The following is a 25747-nucleotide window of genomic DNA, read 5'->3' as shown; positions in this document are numbered from 1 at the left end:
GGAATATAATCAATAATGTGATAAATTTGTATGGCGACAGATGGGAACTGTACTTATCATGGGTGGTCATTTCATATAAATGTTGCATCATGATATTGAATACCTGAAACTAAATATAATATGTCAACTGTACTTTAAAAGAAAGATAAAAGAGCAACTTGAAGCTTGAAAGAGTCTATTTAAATGCTGCAGCTAGAACAAAAGAGAAATCTCTAGCACATACCCATTGGTTTAATCTGCTCAATTTTTATCCAGAAATACTGCATGATTATTGATTAAAGTGAGTCCTTTAATAATAGAATGTCGAAGAGATAGGTTTACTCTAGTTAATGGAATGTTCTGAAGAACTGAAAATGAACAAGAAACCCATATTGTTTATTTCCTCATTTTCTGTTAAAAATACATGTGAAAATATGCATGCATATATTTCCCTTAAAAAGTGAGGGTCTAGCAAAAGGAATGAATTATGTGATCAATGAATTCCATCATAGCTGAGAGAGAGAGAGAGAGAGAGAGAGAGAGAGAGAAAGAAAGTGGGAAGAGAGAGAGAGAGAGGGACAGAGACAGAGACAGAGATACAGAAAGAAAATAATGGCCAACATGAGGATAGCAAGTCTGAATGTTCCACATAATGAGGTCTGACTCACAGATGATCTGCGGGTTTCAAGTGCCAGGCTAGCACATCATGTGTGAATAAGCTTGTGGCAGGGGCTGAGGGTGAGGCCTGAGGACATGGTTTATGTTGGAGCCTCACGGTGTTCTGGGTGACTCATGTGCACTAAACAGCAGAGTCATGAACCGTTTACACACACCCAATATCAGGTTCACTTCGAGGCTGTTCTCCGGCAGCCATTTTACAGCTCTCTCTAAAAAGCACAGAATGTGTTTTGAACTTTGCCAGAAGGATCATGAAGAGGATTTAACAGAGGACCTCAATGTCTTGACGGTCCTTTCCTGGGGAGACTGTTCTTCCTCTGAGCCCCGAAAGACACTCACATGGTACTTTTTCTCCCTCTTGTGCTGTGTGGGAGGAGTGGGTTTGGGATCAGCTAGAGGCCTAGCTCTCGGCAATGTTCTCACTACCTCTGAGACCTTGGGCGATTCGCTTGTTATTCTTGGGTATGGCTTTCTTGGAAAACTATAAAACTTACAGAATGGGATGGCAGAATTTTATGCATTTATGGGAAATTAACAGAGAAGAAATTGTAACATTATTTGCAATGGTCACTTATCCAATTGCTTCAGTGCAGGAATGACTGATGCCAGAGCACTAATTAAGGATGTTAATTTTGTTCCATTTAGTATCTGTTTAGTGTCAAGTGAGAGAAAGAGAGTGTTTTAAATGCTCCCTAGTAGTTTTTTTTTATACATATATAGAAGGCTTTTTGAAACTGTAAATAAAGTCAAGGGACCTAGGCAAGGATTAAGCAAAAGTCAAAAAAACAAAAACAAAAAAACAAGAAGCGTTCCACAGAGTAGGCTGAAGGTACAGGTGGCTTCTTCCAGGTGAGAAAGCATGGCCCACTGTGCACTGCTCATGGAGTCACCCGTTTCCGGCTGGGCAGCACCTTCAAGCGTCTGAGTCCTGCCGAAGCCAGAGCCCACCTCTGTTCATTATCATGCTATCACAGCAGGCGGGGTGGTGGTCAAGGAAGTCAACTATGTTGTTTAGGGTTTTACATTTTGGGACAACATTGGCTAAAATAAATCATAAATTTATAGTCTTGAGTGATCCTCTGTTTTTTGAGAATTGGAAAGAAACACCATGTGAGCCATTTTAAAGAGCCCAGGTCTGGCACTTCTATCCAGCACGTCCTCTGGGCAAGTCCCCTTACCTGTTGAGGACTAACTTACTGCCTCTGAGAATTGAGGGAGCTGGACCCAAAGGTCTCTAAAGGCTTAAGTTTGCATGCCACTGACTCTGGACTTTTCTAGGTAAACACTAAGTAAACTTACAGTAACTATGGAGAAGGACTATGTCCTTGCTGATAATTGTAAATGTCCATAATGTCAAAATGCAGGATGGTAAAAAGTGAAGTTGAAAAATGAGGAAGAGGTGTGACAGGGTGTAATCTAAATAGTTTTGAAGGGTGTGCACTTTTTAGGCTGCCTAGGGTCAGGGCTGGAAAGTATGTCTCTTCTAGCATATTTCAGAGTTGGCCAAACTACATTTTGGTTAAGAACTACCTTATCCAGCAAGAGACGGGATGGTAATTAAAGCAATGATAGCCCCCTGACTCACAGGATCCCTTTTTCTGATGGAGGGAGGCGGTAAAGAGGAGCACAGGGAAAACAAAACACTTGTATTAAGCAATTACATCAAATTCATTATTGAAACATATATTTCAAATGCACACAAAAATGTAGTAAAGAGTATAATGAATTTCCATGTTCCCATGAAGATTCAACAATCAATTCATGGACAATCTTGTTTCATCTACATGTTCACTTAATCTTATTTTTACTAAGATTATTTTGGGGCAAATCTCTCACGAAATTTTATCTGTAAATATTTTCAAATATATCTCTAAAAGTTAAGAACTCTATTTATTTAAAAGGCAATTACAATATCATCAACACACCTAAAAATTTACCAAAAATTCCTTAGTATTTATTATTCAGTAAGAAGTCAGAGGTTAGATTTCTCCAATCTTCTCATGTATATGGATATTTAACAATTTGTTTTAATCTGGTTCCTAATAAGTCCATAACTAGCTATTGGTGAATATTTCTCTTCAGGCTCTTTTAATCTATAGGTGTCCTTCTATCTTATTGTCTTCCCTCCCTTAATATCTATTTGTCCCATGAATTTTCTGATTTTGATGATTAAATTTCTATGTTATCTCTTGACATGTTCTTCAGTCCCTTCTGTTTCCTATAAATTGATACTTAAAGGCATGATTAGATTCCATTTTTTTTGACAGCCCTTCATAGAGGTGTAGTGTATTTTCATCAGGAAGCAAATAATGTCTCATTGCCTCCTTTTTTATGATATTAATAACCGTTATTCAGTATTGTTTAGATTTTATCATTATAGGCTATAGTGTATTAATTTTATTAATATAATTAATTCCTTTTTTATCCTAGGAGCTGAAATGTTTTTATTAAGAGAAACTTGATGACTTGAAAATTATATATTCATTATAACTTGTATATGCAACTCAGGATAAATTCTGGGTTTAACCCTTTATTTACCAGTTTCAGCTTATTTTCTAGCATTCTTCGAAAGTGACCATTGAGAGCTGTGTGTGTGTTTAAATTGTTTATTTTGATCTCATGGATTTCAAAAATATTTGGACTGCGAGCTTGTAAGTCAGATGGATGTAGGTTTGCATCCTAACTTTGTCCTGTTACACCAGAAAGAATCTTTCCTCCTATCCTCCCATAATTATATCCTGGTGACCTTTAGCTCTCTTCCACAGTAAGACTTTCTCTTAACTCTCCTGACCAGGTTAAAACCTCTCAAATGCACCATTTCACATTCATTTGTGTGGATGTTGGTTCTGTGGCCTGATTTCTTTACTAGACTATAAGTTCCATACGGGCATGGGCCATGTTGTGTTAACTAAGCATCAGTTCCTCACTATGAGTGTGTCTGTAAATATTTATTCATTGAATGTTGAAAAACTTGGCAAAATTAATCTCTCTGAGCTTCAGTTTTCTCATCTATCAAATAGGGTTAATAATACTAATATTGCAATACTGATGGTATGTGAAAATTAATTGCGACAGTGGGTACAAGATACCTGGTCTATTGTAAGCATTCTCAAGCTAGTTTTACTCCTATTTCATATCTAATGACCTTGGACACTATGCTCCCGTCATGAATGACTTGGTTGATACCTCTGATTGTATTGCTTGGGAAACAATAATGAAAAAATAATGTCTGCTTCTGTTATAGAATGCTAAGTCAGATGGCAAATTAACAGACTTCTAAAATGTTCAGAAAGGGAGAAGAGAAAGAAATAGCATTCAAGTCTCTTTTCTCCAAAGTGTTGTTGGGGGTGGTGGTGAAGTAATAATTGAGAACGATATCAAAATAGTTATAAAGAATTATATGAACCAGTGAAAACTGAGGGGATGGATGGAGCAGCCTAAGTTAGGGAAAGGAGAGGAAGCACTGTCTCTGGAGGAGGTTTTGTGAGTGGAAGAGAAATTCTGAAGTTAGGACTGGTCTTGGTGTCAGAAAAGGAAGTAGCTGCTTTAGGAGGGCTGACTAAATGTCCTCCTGAGACTCACTTGACTAAAAATATCTCTTCCATTGGCTTGAGATCATTCAAACCAGAGTCTATCCGTATGCAAACATTAGAACTTTACATATTATCCTACTCACTTTGTCCCCACCGCCATAATTTTGCCCAGGCTGGTCCTTCTGGGATGCCCTTCTCACTTTTCTTTATTTGCTATTTTCATATTGTGTCAGGAGGCACTTCTCCTGTGTCTTTTTCAGACTCTTGCTTCAACCCACAAGGTGTGCTAAGGACTTTTTAGCAAATTCAGTAAGCTAACAGTGTGGAGGCCAGAGACTGACTAGAAGAACCCAGGCAATAGGGATGGCATAGTCCAGGTAGATGAAGAGGCCCTGGACGCAGGCAGTGAGTTTGGAAAGGAGAGGGGAGATGAGGAAGCAGGTTCAGGAGGTAGAACTCATTGTAGTTGCCTACGATGTTTTGTCTGAGGTGGCTCCTAACGTTCAGCACACAAGTAAATAAAAATGTTAGCCCCTTAGCACAGTCCAGACCTTAGGATTCTTGTATTATGTGGTATTTAGAGTTACCTCTGCTCCTATCCTTTTCATAAAGCTGCGTGACTCTGACTTTCCCCCTGTTTTCTCAGGATATCCTGGACATGTCCCTATCACGGCATTTACATTTACCACGGTGTTTATATCTGCTGACTTCGCTGAACTGTGAGCACCCGGAAGGTGAGGACTCTCTTATTCATCTTCGTAACCTCGGCAGAGTGCTCAACCCATACTCAGTGTTTAAGAAATAACAAACGGGTGATTGAGGTCTTAGCTAACCATTGTACATTTATATTTAGATAAGATATTTAGTTACCTGGAAGGATAAATCAGTAATGTGTGAACACATGAACCGAAGTTAGTTTATCTGATTGACCCCTTTTCAGCAGCAGGAACAGAGTGGTGGAAAATCAGCAAGCCGATTTGGGGGGAAGGTCAGCAACACCTGCTAACTTTTAGCCCTGGCTGAGATGCAGGGAAAGAGCAAAGGTGATTTGTGTGGTCTTTTTGTTTTTGTTTGTTTGTTTGTTTGATTTTCCTTAGCATGATCCCTGTGTGACAGAGAGTAGGAGAAAGCAAGAGTATTTAGGGAAGAGCAATCCCTTTTTTACTGTTGGCAAGATTGTAGAAACTGAGCAAAGGCAAACTGTATTGAGGTTTGTGGGGGTGGGCATGTGTTGGAGAGCCTCACAACATGGTCATGACAGGGTAGTATGTAGACATATCCATCATCAAAATGCATAATAGTCTTTTCAGAAAAAAGCTGCCTTATATTTGCAGTGTTTTGTATATTTGCCCAGAGAATTTGCTCATTTATCTAGGTTCTCAAAACACTCAGTTATCTGCCCAAGAGATGCTTTTTGACATAAACAACTATCTACCTGGTGTCAGAATTTCTCAACAGATAAGACATGCTTGTACTCAGGAAGGAACTTCTGCAGTAAGATAGCACACCAAACTTTTATTGTTAATATGGGAAGAAAGGCGTGTGTCAGAATAACAGGAAAACCTACTCCGGTGTATCTGAACCTGCTGTGGGGGAGGGGGGGTCGTTTTTATCTGGCACACTGCAAGCAGCCTTTCTTGCAACATGGGCTGTCCTAGAATTCATTGCTTTCTGACTGTTTTTAGTACCAGCAGAGATTAAATGAAATCCTGGATTTTTTTCAGACACAGTTAGAAATGAACAATAAGATGTTTATCATTAATAATCAAACTGATCTTATTGTATTTGATGGGATTTAGCAAGTGTCTGTTTGTCCAGTTAAATATTTACATCCATAACATATGTTTCTTTCCTAGGTGAGGGGATGGGCAGGAGTGAATCTTTTTCTCTGAAAAAATTTTCCTTCTATCATGTTTAAATATATTTCCAATAGCTATGTATTTGGTAAAAATAGTTGTTTAAATATAAAGATTTACCAGTCACATTTTGACTTCTGATATGTGTGGAATCTTATGAAATTATGCTAAATAAACTTTTAAATTATACTGCGTAGGAAGTCTGTGAGAAGGACAATTTACAGAAATGCCAACTGGATTGAGACAACAGCATGTTCAGATATCATGGTTCTGGCCTCCTTTGGATTGTTATGAATTTTTATTTTTATTACAGACAGGTAGATTAGACTTCCCCTGAGACATTTAGATGGACAATTTAAAGGAGATGTGTTTTCAGGAAGACTTAGTGGCAAGATTGGAAAGAAGTCTTAGTGAAATATGGCAAAGGTCATTATAATGTGGCCTTGAGTCTCATAACTCTGGAGGAAGTAGGTAAGAGGTAGTGTCAGAAAGGGACAGATACTGAGGTGTTTCTAACACGGGCACAGGAATATGTGGCAATGATAGAACATTACTAAAGTTTTCCTCTAGAATGAGTCATTGCCAAATATAATTTGAAGCTTTATGCAGCCTCAAGAAAATATCAATTTCTATGATTTTTATGATCTTGCACTTTAGAAAGGTTGGCAAATTGATAGACAATGAATAAATGCATTCAGAATCCACAGTTGAAGCTCATATTGTGGCTCAAATTTAGCTAGGTATGATACCAAAGTTAGTGACTCATGGCTGCCTTTCTGATGGTCTGATTTTTTTAAAAGCAATGCTGACATAATTTGACAGATAACTAGGTATTGTAGGCTTAATTGGGAAGCAACTTTTGCATTATTGTTCAAGACTAGACAGTAGTTTTTCAAATCAAGTATCTAACCACCCTAAAGAAATGAATTTCATTGTAGAGCTGAAATGATTACATACTATAGCCCCTAACTTAATTAGAGACAGATGTATCTCTGGTCTAATAAGCTCCATATTGTTAAATGGCAACACCAGCATCTCCCTTTGTCAGCATTATCCAAAATGTAATCTTAATATTATTTTACTGAATCTACGGTGATATCTTGTTATTTCCTTTCTACTTTTGTTTTTGCTTGTGTGGTAGTCAGGGTGTGTGGTGGCGTAGATGTTCAGATGGTTGGGAGTCAGGTTGTATGCATTTCCAAAGAGTAACACTGAAATAGTTGGTGGAATTTTCAGTAGAGTTCTGTGTCCTCAACATCGCACGTCCAAAAAAATTTTCTACTTTAAACAAAATCAGAACAAAGAGACTGATAGCTGTTCCCACATGAACTATTTTCCTATCAATATAAAGTATAAGAAAATGTGATAAGAAGCAAACTTTGGCATAGTTTTGTAGGAGTTTGATATTGTAGGTGCACATATGTCAGATATTAAACTAATTTAGTATAAATACTCTAGCACTGTAAAAAGAGAGGCAGCTAGGATATCTTCTCCAGAGAGCACATAGTTAAAATAATACTTGAAAATGACAAATGGTCAAATATGGGCATAACTTTTCTGAGATACCTTATTGTATAGACAAATTTAGTAATAGCGTGCATTTTCCTTCTAAGAATTTGCTGACCAAAGTACTTTGTCTTCCCCTTAGTGTTCCGATAATAAGGTTTCATATTCTGTGAGCACTGCATATTTTTCTCCATCCTATGAGCCTGTAAAGAGTCGTCAGCCTTTATATCTCTACTCCTCCCAGATAATGCTAGAAAAGGAGAAGTCCAGTTCCTTCCACAGGCACTGCCAGTACCATATGGCAAACTTTGCCTCTTCCTTGGAGGTCTGTACCATGTTCAGTGGTTATTTAGTCAAATTGAAACACCACCTGTCTACAGCCCAGTTCAACTTTCCCATGATTCTTAGGAAGGCCCTGACCTCCATTTTGAAAACAGAAAATAAAACCAAGATCTATGAAGGTTAAAGGGGAAGTTCAGAAAGCTGTAGCAATTGTGAAGACGTGGAAACTTTTTGTTTAAATTTCATCCATTTCATTTGTATTGACTCGCAGGTAGACACTCTAATGACCTGTAATTCTGTTAGGTCCTTTATAAAACAGAGGAAAATGGTAGACACATGCATAGAATCAAAGCCACAATATTGGTAATTAGCTCAATAGAACAAAAAAATAATGGGACTTAGGCTATTTGCTAGAAGTTTGAGCGCAAGTTTGACAAGGCAAGGAAAACAGATTGTACTCCAGAGAACCCGCATAACACTTGAATTCAGAGAACTCCGGATTCCTTCCTCGTTGAGTCTTGCAAATAGAGAAGAGGGTAAGAAAGAGAAGTAATTCAAAAGGCGGGGAAGTTAGGAGAGTAAACTGAATTTTTCCATGGAAATAAGATTTTTTTTATAAGCTTTTTTTTTTTTTGCCCCTTTTAAGCCATTGCTTTCAGTTTACTTCAATGCAGTCACTGAAATAGCTTAGAAAGAAATCTTTGATATGCCAGATCAACCAACAGTTTTAAAATATCCTTTTGTGCCTCCATTTATAATGCAAATAGTCAGTTGGCATTTTGGGTTCATCTCACCATTGTCTCTGAAGTGGGTTAACATACACACAGTGAGGAAGAGAAGGAGTCCCACAAGAGAGCACATCTTTGATAGTTCAATAATAATAAAAAATGTATTTAGGTCTTTTCTAAATAACTTCCACCTCCTAAGAATATAAAAAAATGAGAGGAAGAGATCTTAGAAGAATAAATTGTGGTTGCCTTCTACGTTAGCTGAATGACTAAAGATATTGTTCTATGAATTACCCAATATTTAAATATTCCGAAGTCTGGCCTTTATGAGCTCATAAAAGACTTCGCTTATGTGTCTAGGAAAGCCAGCATCTTTATATACTGTCAGAGCAGAACTAGCATACTGTTTCAATATAAGTTTGAAAGCCAGCAGAGATTTTGTTATCTAAAGCAACTGGGCAATCACCTTAAACCCCCGTTTACATTTAGTTTTATCGTACATAAACATTCCCTAGCTGAAATAGTTTTGAAAACCGGTAACCTGTGTTTGAGAATGATGGAAAGAGACTGAATCCTGGTTGAAATATTATTGCCACTGTAGTGTTTTATTCATGGGAATCTCCAATCTTTTTCTCAGATATACTAAAAAAGCCAAAAGTCATTAATGTCAGAAACACAAATGAGGGTTGGCAATGATCATGCATCCATGCTGGGCGGAGGGAAGGCTGGGAGCCCTGTACGGCGTATAAACCCCAGACTTCACTTTCTCGTTTGCGTCCCTCCTTAAATCCTCTCATGCATTCTGAAGCTCGAGACTTTCTTCTAGGCAACTGTTGTCAAAATACATTTTCCGACAAATACCCCCCAAAATGCAACCAAGAGCAATAATATTTCAGGAAGCTTCAGCTCAAGTGTGAGTAATAACCATTGGGTAAACAGAAGTTTTACCATCTTCTGTTTCATGATTGAGCGTTTCAAATGTAAACAGTTTATAAGGAAAAGAGGGGGCCATGTCAGATTGGAGAAACAGGGGAAAGCTGGATGGCGGTGTGCTTAGGCAGGAGAGGTAATTAGAACACATCCGTGATTCCAAACTGGTGGAAATAGCTTCTCTTTGGAGTCATCATTCCTTCCTCTCCTTTTCTCCCCTCCCCTGCCCTCCCTTCATGGGCACTGGCATAGACTTTTTTTTGCCTTTGCTTTTCTCAGGGAGATGAGTTCAAACCTTTCACCTTCTCTCCCTTCTCCTCTCATCCATCTCCCGGGACTCTTCTCCCACTTGGGCTTGTTCAGCAATCATCAGTCCCCAGGTCCCCTCCTCGCCTCAACCTTGCTTAAGTATCTCTTATATATATTTCTTAATGGTCTGTATTTTAGGAGAAAAAAGATCTCCCGGTGACTCCCTTTCTTTTTTAATCTGAGCTAAATTAAGTTTTACAACTCTGATTAGAGACAAATCTTTATTTTTTGACACTGCCATTCCTCTTTTGTCTCATTTAACACAGCTGGTATAAAAGTGGTTGTTGCTGAAAAGTGTAGCCTATCAAGACTTATTTGCAGAAATGAGGATAAAACACCATAAGAAAGCATGCTATATGTAGTCTGTGAGGGATGCTGTTGGAACCCTACCTAGGTCCTCTTCAGTGACTGCCGTGTGCTCTCCTGGCTGTTTGAGTGTGGCCGGTAAACTCAGGGCTGTCCCCTTCTCTGGAGAAGAGCCCTCTGGCCGATGACTGCCCAGAAAGGAGGAAGCTTGTAAAGGCCAGCTCCTCAGCCTCAAGGTGGACCCAATGCTGGATTGAGCTTTATGCTCCAGAGCTTCTCCGTGGCGTCTGGCCGAGCTTGTCTAAGTTCTTACCCTCTTTCTTCCCTCTTCTTCTCCTTCAAATGCTCCTCAAAAAAAAAAAATCTTTTGAACAAGAATTTGTATCTCAGTCTGTTTCTAGAGAAGTAGCCTAAGACATACACCTTTCAAAATAAAGAGGGGAGGGGTGCCTGGGTGGCTCAGTCAGTTAAGCATCCGATTTTGGCTCAGGTCATGATTTGTTCGTTTGTGAGTTCAGGCCCCGGGTCGGGCTCTGTGCTGACAGCTCAGAGCCTGGAGTCTGCTTCCGCTACTGTGTTTCCTTCTCCCACTGCCCCTTCTCCGCTAGTACTCTGTCTCTCTCCCCCCACCCCAAAATAAAATAAAAATTGAAAAACATTTAAAAAATAAAGAAAAATTTTAGAATTATTTGATCAAATATTCAATATATAGGAAATGATCAGTTTTAAGAGGGATCTGGATATGTATTTGGAAAAACACAGAATGAAAACTTAAGATATTTTCAGTTGTGGCAAAGCTTAAGAACTATAGAGATACTATCTTTTGCCTCATAAAAAAAAGAGGAAATACTTCTTAAGGATTTGAAAATATTTAAAATGTTATTAACCCAGAAAAATTCCTTGAATGGGACTGCAGTAGTCTTCTAAGTACTTATATTATGGCTAACTTTATAATTTCCAAAGTAGTTTCAGTTACATGAACTAAAGTCAATCTCACGACAGGCATGACAAGCAGGGATAATTATTAGCCCCATTTTCCATTTGTGAAGACTGTGTCTTAGAGAGGTTAAATGAGGTGGCCATTATCTCTGAGGTAGTAAGTGCCTGGCTTATAGCTGGTGCTCAAATCCAGGTATCTGAAACGTGAGTGAGATTAGCTAATTAATTTAAATCATGTTCTTATTTATTTATTTATTTATTTATTTTTAAATAGTTTATTGTCAAATTGGTTTCCGTACGACACCCAGTGCTCTTCCCCACAGGTGCCCTCCTCCATCACCACCACCTCTTTCCCCCCCCTCCCCCTTCCCCTTCAACCCTCAGTTTGTTTTCAGTATTTAATAGTCTCCTCCCTCTCTCTCCCCAACTGTCTTTCCCTCTTCCCCTCTCCCTGGTCCTCCATTAGGTTTCTCCTATTTTCCTGTTAGACCTATGAATGCAAATATATGGTATCTGTCCTTCTCTGCCTGACTTATTTCGCTTAGCATGACACCCTCAAGGTCCATCCGCTTTGCTACAAATGGCCAGATTTCATTCTTTCTCATTGCCGTGTACTACTCCATTGTGTATATATACCATATCATCTTGATCCATTCATCAGGTGATGGACATTTAGGCTCTTTCCATGATTTGGCTATTGTTGACAGTGCTGCTATGAACACTGGGGTACATGTGCCCCTATGCATCAGCACTTCTGTATCCCTTGGGTAAATCCCTAGCAGTGCTATTGCTGGGTCATAAGGGAGTTCTATGGATAGTTTTTTGAGGAACCTCCACACTGTTTTCCAGAGTGGCTGCACCAGTTTACATTGCCACCAACAGTGCAGGAGGGTGCCGGTCACTCCACACCCTCACCAGCATCTATAGTCTCTTGATTTGTTCATTTTAGCCACTCTGACTGGCGTGAGGTGGTTAAACCATGTTCTTAAGTTTATCATAGGCTGGAACTTCATAATTCTGTTATTAAATCTATTTGGGCTGCCTGAGCGATCCACCCACTAATCTCGAGTTAATCTGGGACAATGTGGTCAAATTCATATTAAATGTGTCTATTGGTTATCCATTGATGTGTAATAAATTATCTTAAAACATAGCAGCTTAAAATAATAAATATTTATTATCTCACAGTTTCTGTGGATGCAGAATCTGAGGGAAGTTTGAGTAGTGCTTCTGCCTCAAAGACTTCTTAAAGCTACAATCCAGGCGTTAGCCAGAGTTGGAGTCTCATCTAAAAGCTCAGTTGAGGGAGGATTAACTTCTAAACTCACTTAGGTAGTTGTTGGCAGGGTTTGGTTCCTGGGGGGCTGTTGGACTGAGGACCCCATTTCCTTACTAGTTGTTGGCCAGAAGCCATCCTCAGTCCCATATCATATGGTCCTTTCCATAGGGCAGCTCACAACATGGCAGCTGATGTCCCTCAGAGTGGGCAGATGACAGAGAGTAAGAAAGGACAGATAAGGTGGAAGCCAGAGCTTTTTTTCCTAACGTAATCTTGTAAGTGCTATCTAGTCACTTACACTGTGTTCTGTCCATTAGAAGTGAGTCAGGAGGTCTAGCCCACTACCAGTGGGAGGGGATTATACAGAAAGTGAAAATCAGGGGGCAGAAGCCATTTTACAAGCTGCCTACCATAACAGGTCAGTTGGCTTTCTCATGTATGAACCCCTGTCACTTGATCCAACCCCTTCTTCTCTCTGTAAGCAGACACTGGATTATTTTCAATGTTAATTTCATGGGTTTAGGTGTATGAGCCCTAGTTCAATCCTCTTCTCATTTGCTCTTCCTCCTACCCACTCTTCAATTTCTCTTCTCCTTTTGCTCTTCCGTTCTTGCTTCCTCTGCCCTCCTGCTTCTGTCTTTGCCCACTTCTATAACAGACTCCCTGTTTTTCTTTCTCCCTTCTCATTCTCTCAGCAGTTGCCTTCCTTTCAGGATCCAAGTCCTCTCTATTTTTCCTGCTATTGTGGCCTAACTGTTTGTCTGCTTATAGGGATTTGGACAATACGCAATTTTAGATGCTGGCTTTAAAATTTCTAAATAAAGTGATTTAATTCAACTATTGGGTCTAGTCTTTCTCCCAGGTTCCTCTAAAAACTTCATTATCATGACAAAATGAGACAACATGCTTTTTTAGAATATTGAAAATTCCATTTGGGAGGAGGGTGGATTTTTTTTCCCCATTGCTCCATGTATAATGTCAGGTCTCATGTGTATCTAGTGTCCAGTCTTGTTTTATGTTAAATTCTTTGCTTAAAGAAGTTAAACATAAGATGGTCATAATGATGAGGATATGATGGGATGAAGAGGATGACGGTGATGCTGCTGTAGCAGCAGTCTAAAATACACTATCCATTACTTATCCAAAACAACCTGCTTAACTCTTGATGGCAGGGACATTTTCCCAGTATCTAGCACCATCTGAATGAATAAACGAATGCAACACTTTGGCAGAACTACAGTAGATTGGATAGATTGGCTATTTCAGCTATTAAAGTTAGGGTGGAAAAATGGTTCCCCCAAATCTTATGTGAAATTCTGGAAAAATGTTAATGGGATCTGTATTTCTATTTTTCAGTAAGAGAAGATGCTCTGATGAAAAGAAGGACTATTTGACCCAGCAGAGAGCATTTTCCCAATGTAAGGTTAATGTGTGGTAATTAGCTTGTTTTGGTCTGAGATGACTGATAGCTATTCCATGGATGGTTTTGTGATATTAGACAAAGATTCTTGGGGCAAAATGTGATTAGAATATGTTCAACTTGATGACATGTATGTTAAGCCTATTGGCACGTAGCAGCCACTTTCATTGTATGACCTACTGGATAGAAACATCAAAAGTAAAAGTCAAGTCATTTGGAGAAGAGTTGTTTAGTGAGTTAGGATGAATGGAGTTTTTAGTGAGTGTCGGCATCAAATTCTGTCCTAGTTTGTTGCTTGTCATGCCCTATTCTCCATCTGGGATGCCCAAGGCACTCTTTTTCAGGACACTTGACCTACAAGTCATATTTCAGAAACTACTGATTTGGTGCTTACTGATGGAGTTTAGACTCTGAGGAGTCCAGCTGCTGGATTACATACAGACTAATGACCCATCAGATGCTAAAGGCAAAAGCTTAAAGTGCACTTGTGAATTAAACCACAGTATTGTCGGAAAGGAAGAATTTATTATGTCATTAAATTTAATTCAATAAGTTTTGCTTCTTTAGATGCACTGCACTGAGGGAAAAGCAAGAAATTAATTTGAAACAAGTGTTATTTTTCTTCTGTTTATCCAGGTAAAGAATATTCATGTGAAAGTGACAGACTATTTTTATTGAGATGAAAAAAAAAGACATTACAATGAATGATGAATTGTAAAAACTGGGCATGACTGCCTAGCCAGGCATAAACTTCTAAGATCAGAGACTATGTGCTTCAGTTAGTAAGCACAGAGGAAAACCAACCTTGCCTAATTTAATGACACCCTGGGAGAAGTTTTCAGGCTTTGCATAAAAATATCAGAGGCTCATTGATACAAAGATGTCAGCAGTAATCATGGTTGATGCTTAGAGTTTAATCTGAAAGTTAGAATGGGCACAAAATGAAAATCAAGATGGAAAATTTTTGCTTCAAATCTTGAAATTATTATGATATGAAGAAAATTTTCACAGTTTAAATACAAGAATAAAACACTGAAGCATAAAATATGTGGCAGTGAATCTTTCTCCATATACTTCATGGTTGCTTTAGGGCAACAGACAAAATGTTGATAAATAGTAGCCTAAAGATAAGTGAGGAAATTGCTGAGTGTTTATACCTTTTGTTATTTATCGATCAAAACAATATAATGATCTTTACAGGGGGGTCTAGAATGATGTCCAGTGTTATAGAGAGAAACACAAAGATTAGATTTGCCATTGTATTGATAATGCCCATTCTAAAAAGTGAGAGACTTTCAGTATTTGTATCCTAGGTAATAAATTTTCCATTTGTGATTATTATGTTAGTAGAATAAATGCAAGAGTGGAAATCCTCAAAGAACAGATTCCAGTCATTGTTTTAATTGGATAAATCCCATAGCAAATGGCTTATATCAAATAAGAGGGAAAAAAAGAAGTTGACCATTTAACAACTCAGGGGGTTAGGGGTATCCATGCCCTGGGCAGTGGGAAATCTGTGTAAAACTTTTGACTCTCCAAAAACTTAATTACTAATAGCCTAATGTTGAGTGGAAGCCTTATCAATAACATAAAAAGTTAATTAACACATGCCCTTTATGATATATGTATTACATACTATATACTTATAATAAAGCAAGCTAGAGAAAGAATATACTATTAAGAAATTCACCAGAAAAGACAACCTACTGAAAGGGAAAAGATATTTGCAAATGACATATCCAGTAAATGGTTAGAACCCAAAATATGTAAAGAACTGATACAACTCAGTACCGCAAAAACAAATAGATCAGTTAAAAAATGTGCAGAAGACATGAACAGGCATTTCTCCAAAGAAGATACACAGATGGCCAACAGACACAAAAAGATGCTCAGTGTTACTCATTATCAGGGAAATACAAATCAAAACTACTGTGAGATATTGCCTCCCACCTGTTAGAATGGCTAAAATAAAAAAAAAAAAAAACCCACAAGAAACAGCAAGTGTTGGTGAGGATGTGAAGAAAACGGAACTTTTGTGTACTGTTGGTGGAATGCAAATTGGTGCAGCCACTGTGGAAAACAGTATGGAGTTTCCTCAGAAAGTTAAAAATAGAATCCAACAGTCCAGGAATTGCACTACTGGGAATTTATTACCAAAATATAAAATCACTAATTCAAAGGGATACATGCACCCTGATGTTTAATAGTCACATTATTTACAATAGCTGAACTATGGAAGCAGTCCAAGTGTCCACTGATAGATGAATAGATAAATAAGAAGTTGTACATATCTGCAATGGAATATTTTTCAGCCACAAAAAAAATTAAACCTTGCTATTTGCAACAACATGAATGAAGCTAGAGGGTGTTATGCTAATTGAAATGTCAGTCAGAAAAAGACACATACCGTATGATTTCACTCGTATATGGAATTTAAGAAACCAAGTGAGCAAAAGAATAAAAGACTCTTTTTAAAAAAGTTTCTTTATTTATTTATTTTGAGAGAAAGAGAGGGAGAGAGAGAAAGAATCCCAAGCAAGCTCTGCACAGTCAGTGCAGAGCCCAATATGGGACTTGAACTCATGACCTGTGAGATGATGACCTGAGCCCAAGTTGGACACTTAACAGACTGAGCCACCCAGATGCCCCACATATGGAGCACTTTTCTTTTCTTCATTCACTGTTAAAGGTGATGGCTTTAATTTTTTTAAAGACAATCTGATTCGGAATTTTCCTTTTCTTTCCTTCCTTCCTTTCTTCCTTCCTTCTGTCTGTCCATCCTCCCTCTCTCTGTCTCTCTGTCTCTATCTCTGTTGTGCTGGAGTCATAAGGTTTATTTTAGTTTTATTTCTGAAATTATTTTAATCTTGGACCATTACCAGGAATAACAGACCAAAACATCCCACTTCCTAGTTATTCAATATCCTTAGTAATGCAAAGAAATTTTTAAAAAAAGAATAGGTTGGTGGTCTCAAATTTCAAGGTAGGGCACACCTTGTCAGGAAAAGAAAGCTGAGATGGGAAATTCATCTGCTCTGTGTGGAGCTCGCAGTTTCCCCAAAAGTATCCTTCTCCAGAATTCTGGGATGAGTACCTGGCCTGGTTTGTCAGTCAGTTGTATTCCCCCCGGGAATGGAAGGTTTTAAGTGAGAAATGACACAGACCAAGGTCACCATGGCTGTCCACAGAGTTTTCCTAAAGAACCTTTGTGTGCCCATTAGTGGAGTGTCAGAAAGGAAAACGAGTCCGCTCATAATACCATTTTGAGCATCTCTCCTATATAAGTGAAGCTAGGCTTCTACCTATGTCTATAAAACTTGGTCTTTATACTTACCTTGTGAGTTTATTGTGTGGGTTAATGTGTGGGTAAATGTATTTCATCTCCTATAATAGTGCTTAGAATTCAGAAGGACATTCTGTGCTTTATATACATTTATTTGTTAGCTGTTAGCTCAGTGTTTCTCAAATTTTAGTGTTCATAAGAATCATCTAGGACCTCGTTAAAGGGCGAGCACTAGCGCGGGAAGCCTGGACTGGGGTCTGAGAGCCTGGGGTTCTAACAAGCACCTAGGTGATGTCAGTCAGTGCAGCTGATACACGGATTGCACCGCGAGTAGCAAAGATTAGGCAGTGACGTGGCTCCTTGTTTAGTTACAGCTGTGACTCTAGAGCAATGAGGTCTGAGTCCTGATGGAGGATAATCTTACTGATGATCCAGAAGCCTCTAAAGAGAAGTCGCACAATATTATTTTATACGTATTTCTTGCCCATAAGCTCTCTGAAAATCTGAAGGATTCTATAATGCATATGAGAAGTAATTATAACAAGTAATTCATAACCTAGAGTCTAATAACCTATAATCCCACCAACCTATTTACACTTTGAAAACCATTACGGCATGCGGAAGAAATGAGTGTTCTAGGGGAGCAGAATTTTATTTTGTAAATTCAAAAACCATTTTTGGATTACACTGCAGATAATCTCCATGATGAGGCCTTCCTGCTGCGTCCCTGGGAAATCTCTTAAGGATTTCATTTCAGGGACGATATTTAGCAAGATCCAGGTGCTTGCTATGACCAACGACAGATTGTGGTGGAAACATTCGTTGCACGGCCGTTCATCCTGTTTACAAGGCTTACCTACCAACCAACGTTGCCTGGGCTGTTACCTCAGGTATGTGGCTGTGAACGGTGTGGTCTGTATTCGCTCTATTGTACTTTTCATTCCTGTGACGTATTTCTTTTCTACCTGAAGTTTGTACCTCTTGATCTCCTTCGCTTATTTCACCCCTCCCCCCACTTGGATTTTGTTTTCTATCTAAAACAGTGGTCACGGTTTCTGCGTGAGAAGCAGGGGGCTAGAAATGTGAGCTTCATGAGTGTTTTGTCTTTGTATCCATACTCAAACTTTGTATGGAAAAGTAAGACTTACTCTTTTCCTAGAATGAAGTAAAACGGTATGAGGGAGTAATTCTGACTTCAAGTCTGAGTTTACAAACTCCAAGTGCTACCAAACTGACCAAATCTGTGAGTTAATATTTATCCCACACCTTGATACCTTCAGATGAAAAAAAACTACACAAATACCAAGCACTGTGAACTCCGTGGAATTCTCAGTCCGTAGACTTTGCAAACACTAAGGTCCCCAGGGGTTTCTTGCGGAAGGTGCTCCCTTTGCAGGGCCTCAGCAGTCCTGGTTTACGCTGGTGTCTGAATTCATTAGAAAATCACACTTCTTACATGTTTCCTTTCACAGACTTCCTGAGCTTTAATATGGTCAATGACATTTTAGTCTAAATTATTTTAGCAGCAACCTTCTGTCTGAATAGCCAGAGTAACAAAATGTGCTTGACATCATATTAGATGAATACTATCTAGAGAGTATATACCACCTTATGGTGGTTACATAAAACTTGAGGTTTTTCCTTGACGTTTGTGCCCAAGGCTAGAGGCAACTGCCTCTCAGGTGTGCAGTGTTTCTAAGCTGTCAGGCACAGACAAGGAGAGGCAGCTTGAAAGGGTCTTTTACTAGCTGGTGTAATTGGAGATGAGATGTTGATGTATCTATATTTTTTGTTTAACTGAAAGATAGTCCGTAACATACAACACTGTCCTGAATGCAAAATGCTATAAAAGAAGGCCTTTCTTACTTCAGGAACTTACTTCTGTTCCTGTTCAATGATATATTTTTAGAAATCCAGCATTTTAGTGGCCACAGATCTACCATGTAGGAAGTAGTCCATCAAACTGAGGCTGTGGATTTTGATAGCACTCTCATAAAAATATGCAGAATTATCTGGTGACTTCAGTAAGTGAAAAAAAACAAGCAACATACTCTCACACGCACCCTTACTCACTCATACCCACACTCAGTTACACATACACAAAATCACACACACAGTGATTCTTGCCCCAAACTTCACATAGAAAATCCTCATGAGAAATGACAAGGTTTTAAGGCAAGCTAGATTAGAAATACACAGAGCTGATACATAATTGGCAAGTTGCAAGTAGTTGTGTAAAAAGGTTTAAAGACTAGACCAAAATGTAAACGGGTTTCTATTTCAGTCACCACCGTGGCCCTCGCTGCATCCCTCCTGGGAGACTGACTTATTTTCTTCTCTCCGACCAAAGTTAGTTCTGTACACATGGTCAAAATTCAAGAAATGGACATTGGAAAGTGTCAGGAAATTAGAAATAATTGTTAAATTATTAAGTATAACAGTGTACCTGCTGTGTGTGGCCAACACTGCCGTATTCCCCCCACCTTCCGACTTCCCTCACACTGTTCCCCACCCCCCCTGGTATCATCCACACAGATTCAGAGGATTTTTGTCATCTTTGCTTTACAGTAATCCCCAGATCATGATCCTTTCTAACTACAACTTTTGACGTTTTTAGTTCTTTCTTTCTTCCTAATGGGTTTTTTTTTTTTTTACCAACATTTGAATGTAGAGTTGTTGGTCTTGCAGGCTGTAATATATACTTTTGTCTCCAAATCTTTTGAACATTGTAATGCTGGTTGTTGAAGCTTGGAGTTACCCAGGTGGTAGTTATTAACAGACGTGTCATGGTTCATGGTGAACAAGCTAGGTCAACAAACTTGTTTTTCATCATGGCTGGTTTTAATTTGAAAGGGAGCTTGTTACCTATTTGATAATGCTTCACCGAGGTTCACCTATTTCAGGTAGATTAATAGCTTGTTCAGGGATGAGGAGCCGAGGGGCCCTGTTGTAACTGAGTGCTGCAGGTTCAAGGTTCAAACTTCAGAAAGCAGAGAAGTCCTTGTTTTTCTTCTACCTGTTTGCCAGTGCATGCCTTAGTGAACCTTTATACTTGGTAACACTTGAATGGTCGCAGGTTTGAGATCTTATAGTCAAATTAGGAGCTTTGTTATATAATTCAGGAAGAGATGTGCTCTGGTAGTACTTTCCAAATTACAAAACTTTTCAGTTTTGAAGATCATGGGGCTGGCGGAGACTTAAAGAAATATGTATATAGTTTCCTGATCATTCATTAGGGAAAAGGATTTAAAATCTTTCTAAAATGGAATATTAAATGTTGTGCAAATCTAGATCCTGTAGGGAGGTAGTAGATTAAATTAAAAACTGAGAAAAGGCTGTTCATGTTCGAACCCATGCAGTAGTCCCTTAAATGAATGTCTATCTAAGTACGTTCATAATATGTGAAAAAAAAGTAAATTATTCCCTGAAAAGTTCACTTCTTTTTCAAAAGGGGAGTTTCACCACAGTTGTTTTCTTTAAGCCATTCATGTAATACATCCTTGGGCACAAAAGATGTATCAGCTAGCTCTGTCCATCTGGAGAAGAAAAAACTTCAAACTGCACTTTCTTCATCACATGATTCTAATGAATCTCGCTGTAGCTGAGGTTCCCATTTAGATCTTGCTCCTGGAGCATTTAAATTCAACTCTACTATTTGAAGATTAAACCACAATGGAAATACTAATGATGTCTCTGTACTGAAAGGAACTTGGCAATCTCTTCATTTGATAGGTTTCTAAAGAAACTCTCCATTTCAAATAAAGATCTGACATCTGGATACCCTAACGAGTCTGAAATGTAACTTACCTACATGGATTGGCTATCTAGGAGCTTGTAAACAAATTCATAAATTTGTCATGCTGATTACAGTGTTGGCAAACACAATGGCTGATCATGTTATAAATGTTTATCAACACCCGCACTCACCCACCTGCTAAGAGGTGCTACGCTTTAATGAAATTGTTTGAATATCAAGGCTGGTTGCTAAGATACAATGTTCTTGTTACTAGGGATGTGATGCTTGCAGATTTCTGTTATCAAATAATGATTAGAGATGTGCTAACCTCAAGGTGCGCAGTGCAGTGAAAGGTTTACCGAGCTACAAATTAGTAAACTGTCTGCTTGAGCAAGCACTGGCAGAGAAAAACACGTGAGTCACCCATACACGACTGGCGTTTTAAAAGAAGGGAGGACAAGAGGGAGCACAGCCATGAATGACGGGTCCTTGAAAGTTTGCCACGGAAGGTTTACCTACTCCGCTGCCCAGGACCAGATATCTTTAGCCAGCCAGGGAATCTGTTGAAATCCATTGCCAATAACCCCTTCCTTTCGTACGAAAAATCCATTCTTTGCATTTCCTTTTAATCAACTGTTATGGAATTATTATGGTTAAACACATCGCCTCTCTTTTATGAGAAATAAAAGTAAACAGAAGTATAGTTCTACAAAATGGAGATGTGTGTTAGCATGTGCACATTTCCAAGATAATGCCAGGTTTAGGAGACTTATTGGTATAGATGTCATATTTAGCACGACAGAGTCTGCAGATAATGATGCAGAATCTTTTCTGTTGAGCATGCAATATTCTGTAATATTTACTATATTGTACCGTCTCATGTGTTAGATTGTTTCTCTTTATTTTCATATTACCTCAAACAATATCACAGAGATGACCAAAGCCAGCTTGTCCACAGCAGTCGGGTTTTTTTATCTTGTAAAGTAGGATCAGTGTTGCTGTACTGTACCTATTCTGGGGATGTTTTGAGCACAAATATTCACACGGAAAAAATTTCTACGATTCTATGGCAGCCTCTGGAATTCCCAAGTGCTCTACCCATGACTAGTAATATTTCAGAAATGTGTGGGCAACTGTACTTCTGGTGTCATGTATAAGTTTTACTCTTGTTACTTTATAAGAAATTTCAATTATTAGGATCACAGATCTGATGAGTAGTAAATTGACTCTTGAAAGTTCCCTTAATAAAAGTTGAAACCGTAGATATATTTTAATAATGAAAGTGTTAAAAGAGAATGATATTCGGATGCAACATGTGACCTTCCATTAGATAATGACTACTGTGACAGCAGACACTGAATGTTTTGGCTCACTGTTGTGTAACGGCCCTCCAGAAGAATGCCTGCACAAACGAGGCATGGTAGGAATCCATGAACGATACCTAAACCCAGAAAATCTTGCTAATTTCAGAGCAGCAGAGGCATAGGAGTTTGTAAATGAAGTTTTCCTTCCTTTCGTGTAGGGTACAAAAAGATCGAAAGAAAAATGTGTCAGTGTTTCACCTTTGTGAAATAGATTTTGTATATCCTAATTTTACAGATGAGGAAAGCAAAGTTCAGAGGAACGAGATAATGAATTACTCAATGTCACACAACCAATGTGAGGCACAGCTGAAGCATCTGTACATCTAGTCCTATTTCCCAAACTCCAACTGCCTCCCTGATACTGTCAGACCTGAGTGGGGACAGTTAAGTACACACAGATGAGGGCACATTTAAATGCGGCAAACATCATGCACCTATTTTGTGCCAAACATACGGGTAGGTATGCAAAGGGTAAAAAGCAATAATTTATAAAGTCTTTGGCCATAAGAAGTTTCAGTTTTGAAAATGTTGAAATATGATATGTTCACTTTAAGGAACTTGAAGACTAAATGCGAGTTCCAAGGAAAATATATTTAGCCTGAGCATGGAGAGAGAGAGTTCTCATTGTGGGTGAGGTTAGAGAGGTCAGTGAAAGGGAGGGTGTTTGGTTGGCAGATTTGGTTTTGTTACCAACAAGATTTGGGTTTGAATTCTTGTTCTGCCACATCCTGACTAGATTGGGGTGAATTTCTTAGCCTGTACGTGCTTTTCTTGTTGCTATTCTAATTTCTCATGCGGATGAAATTGATTGTAGTAAGGTAATCTGCTTAGCACAAACTAAGCAGCCGATGTTATTTTTAAGACCCACTCTCTGCCCTATAGAATTGAGTGATATTACACTTGTTTTAGCCCAAAGATTGTTTCTGAAGCTGAAATTTCACCTCTTTCATGAGCTATGTACCTTGTTTTTATACTGTCCAAAGGTTCGTTCAGTGAAACAGAATCTTATTTATTGATGAATACAAGAGATGTTGCAAAAATGTCTTTATGTTCTTTTGCGACTTGCGTGCTTCAAATAGATTTATAAGCGGCACATGGTTCATTATAGCTGGACGGACACACGTGGAAGTGTTGCCTGGCCAGGAGTGTGCTGTCGTGCCGGGAGGGACTAGTGCCGGGTGGGCTTTTCTGGAAGAGATTTGTTTTCTTCCTACTCAGAGGGTTCCTAGGAGGCTTAAGGGAGAAGATAAATTTGCACATCAAAAGTGGCATCCAAAGTCAAGGTAATTCAAATCACAAGATTACACTCTATTCCAAGGAGGAAGGAGTAGACAAAAAACCCCAATCTCCCTCTGTTCTCAGTCCTATAAGGCTTGCCAGTGATACCAGATATACTGACCTTTGTTGGAACTTAACTGTTGTGGCACTCAGCAATGCCATCTCTCCACTTTTAGTTTTATCATAATTCAATGCTCTTCCCTTTATTTCTGACCCTTCTTAACGTCCGCCCTTGCCAAGAGTATTTGTAGTCTAAATTAGAATACTAAATATTTGGCCTATTGGCTCAGAAGCCAGCTTGCCTAAGCCCAAATGGTCTCTACTCTCTAATTTTGAAGACTAGGTTTTAAAATTATTCACTACTGTGGGATGCCTGGGTGGCTCAGTCTGTTAAGCGTCCAACCTCGGCTCAGGTCATGATCTCTCAGTTCCTGGGTTTGGGCCCCGCATCAGGCTCTGTGCTGACAGCTCAGAGCCTTGAGCCTGCTTCAGATTCTGTCTCTCCCGCTCTCTCTGCCCCTCTCCTGCTCACTGTCTGTTTCTGTCTCTCTCTCAAAAATGAATAAACGTTAAAAAAATAAAAACAAACCTATTCACTAGTGAGGAAATTACAAAATGCGTTATTAAAAAAATGTGAGGTCGGCCCCACTTAGAGCATGGATTCCGTGCACCCAAACACTCCTTGTTCATATTTAGAGATGTCCCTAAATATAGTTGTGCTGAACTACCTACATATAACGCAGACCGTGTCGAAGCACAAAGCCCTCTCAGTGTGGGGTAGTGTGGGCACTTTGTTATCTACAGCAGCTGTTGCCTCTTTTTGAGGAGAAAAACCTACTCCTGTTTAAATTTATGTTGCATCGAGCGAGTTGTATTGCTTGCGATTATATGTGGCTCAGCTGTGTCACGTGGCGTGACCTGCTTTAACCTGAGTTAATGCAGTCCACATGTTGTGCTGAATGACACACATTAAAACAGTCCCCTTCTCCATGGAACTGTGTGAGCAGGTGATTTCTCTAAATGGCAGACACTCCCATGCTTGTATTTAAAACCTCCACCACTTTAACTAAAAATATCTTCAAAAGCCCACCCAAAACACTTCCCGTGGTTATTTTTGCAAATTGTTGGGTGACTTACAAAGAGCAGGGAGGGATGCACAAGGGGAAGTTTCGAATTATTTACATAATTTGATAGGATGGTGCCTCCTCTAAAAAAATCCACTTGGTGGAAGTCCTAGATTTACTTCACATATTCAGAGTCCGAGAGAGGCGACCTAATCATGTAATTATTAACTTGCCACTGCTTGGATTCCAGTAAGTTGATATTTATATTTCTTATCCAACTAAACTTAAAAGAAACTTATTTGAAAATTACGATGTCCCAGCAAACACGTCTTCATAGGAATGCACACTATTTTTTTTTTTTTTTTACCAAGATACTTACTTCTCTTCTGTCAGAACAATAATTTCGATTTGAAGTGTTTGGCTCTCAGTGATAAAGCTTTATTTTGGGCCATTTGGACGTTTTCACCTGATTCCCTGAATGACCAAGGAAACGCATTGCTAGCATATCTAGAGCAGAACCCTTCTTTTTTGTTAAGCAAACTGACCAAATGGGTATCTAGTATATAGTCCTGGTTTCTCCAGCATTGTGGTCTAACCAAGTAAGGCAATCAGCCAGGTGCATGATGAAGAAAAGAGACCCTCAGAACACCTGTCTGGGAATTTCAGCTGCATACTGTTCAAAATTCTAAGTCCACATTCTAGCCGGTGATCCGTTTGCAAGTCACTCAACCTCTCCGATTGCAAGTCACTCAACCTCTCCGAGTTTTTCGCTTTTATAAAATGGGACGATGATAGTACCCGCACTGTTGGGTGCTTTATAAAGGAGGTTAGCTAACTTGGGTGAAGTATCCTGTAAAATGTTTGCTATACAGGAGATGTTTGAAGCAGGTGAGCTGCCATTAGCTTTGTGAAGTTTAGAGGAAGATAAAACCATGAACTCTCCATATGTAAACTGAGTAAAAATAAGTCAACACATTTAGACGATACTCCAAGATCTCCTGTCCCTCTTTGTTTTCTAGACATGTTTGGGGCCCAGTGTACCATGCAAGTCAATTTTTCTGGGCATTAATTCTCTGGGACATTGTGTCCTGAGCTTTAGAGCTTCTTTTCCTCTTTAATTAAGAAGACTGTTTATCTAAAGTATTTGAAAATATGAAAGGCCAGAAGACTAAATGCCATAGTAAAGGCAAGAAATAAAACTTTTGCTTACCTAAGACATTAGTTTTCATAATGTAATATATACATTTTTAACTTGGTGTTATCAAGACCTCCAACAC

General features: G+C 38.9%; 1 long non-coding RNA gene across 1 annotated transcript in view; it reads left to right on the top strand.

Moving 5' to 3' along the window:
• Positions 1-863: 863 nt before the first annotated feature.
• LOC115286516 overlaps positions 864-25747 on the top strand; it is an 84392-nt gene continuing 59508 nt past the window's right edge. Inside the window, exons 1-4 of the long non-coding RNA XR_003906101.1 lie at positions 864-999; positions 4837-4924; positions 13682-13743; positions 17722-17918. This is a non-coding gene — a long non-coding RNA (uncharacterized LOC115286516). The remainder of the gene's footprint in view (positions 1000-4836; positions 4925-13681; positions 13744-17721; positions 17919-25747) is intronic.

The sequence above is a fragment of the Suricata suricatta genome, chromosome 3 (assembly GCF_006229205.1).
Source record: "Suricata suricatta isolate VVHF042 chromosome 3, meerkat_22Aug2017_6uvM2_HiC, whole genome shotgun sequence".
Lineage (NCBI taxonomy): Eukaryota > Metazoa > Chordata > Mammalia > Carnivora > Herpestidae > Suricata > Suricata suricatta.
Note: the sequence above shows the minus strand (reverse complement) of the source record. Positions and strands in the feature narration are given on the sequence as shown.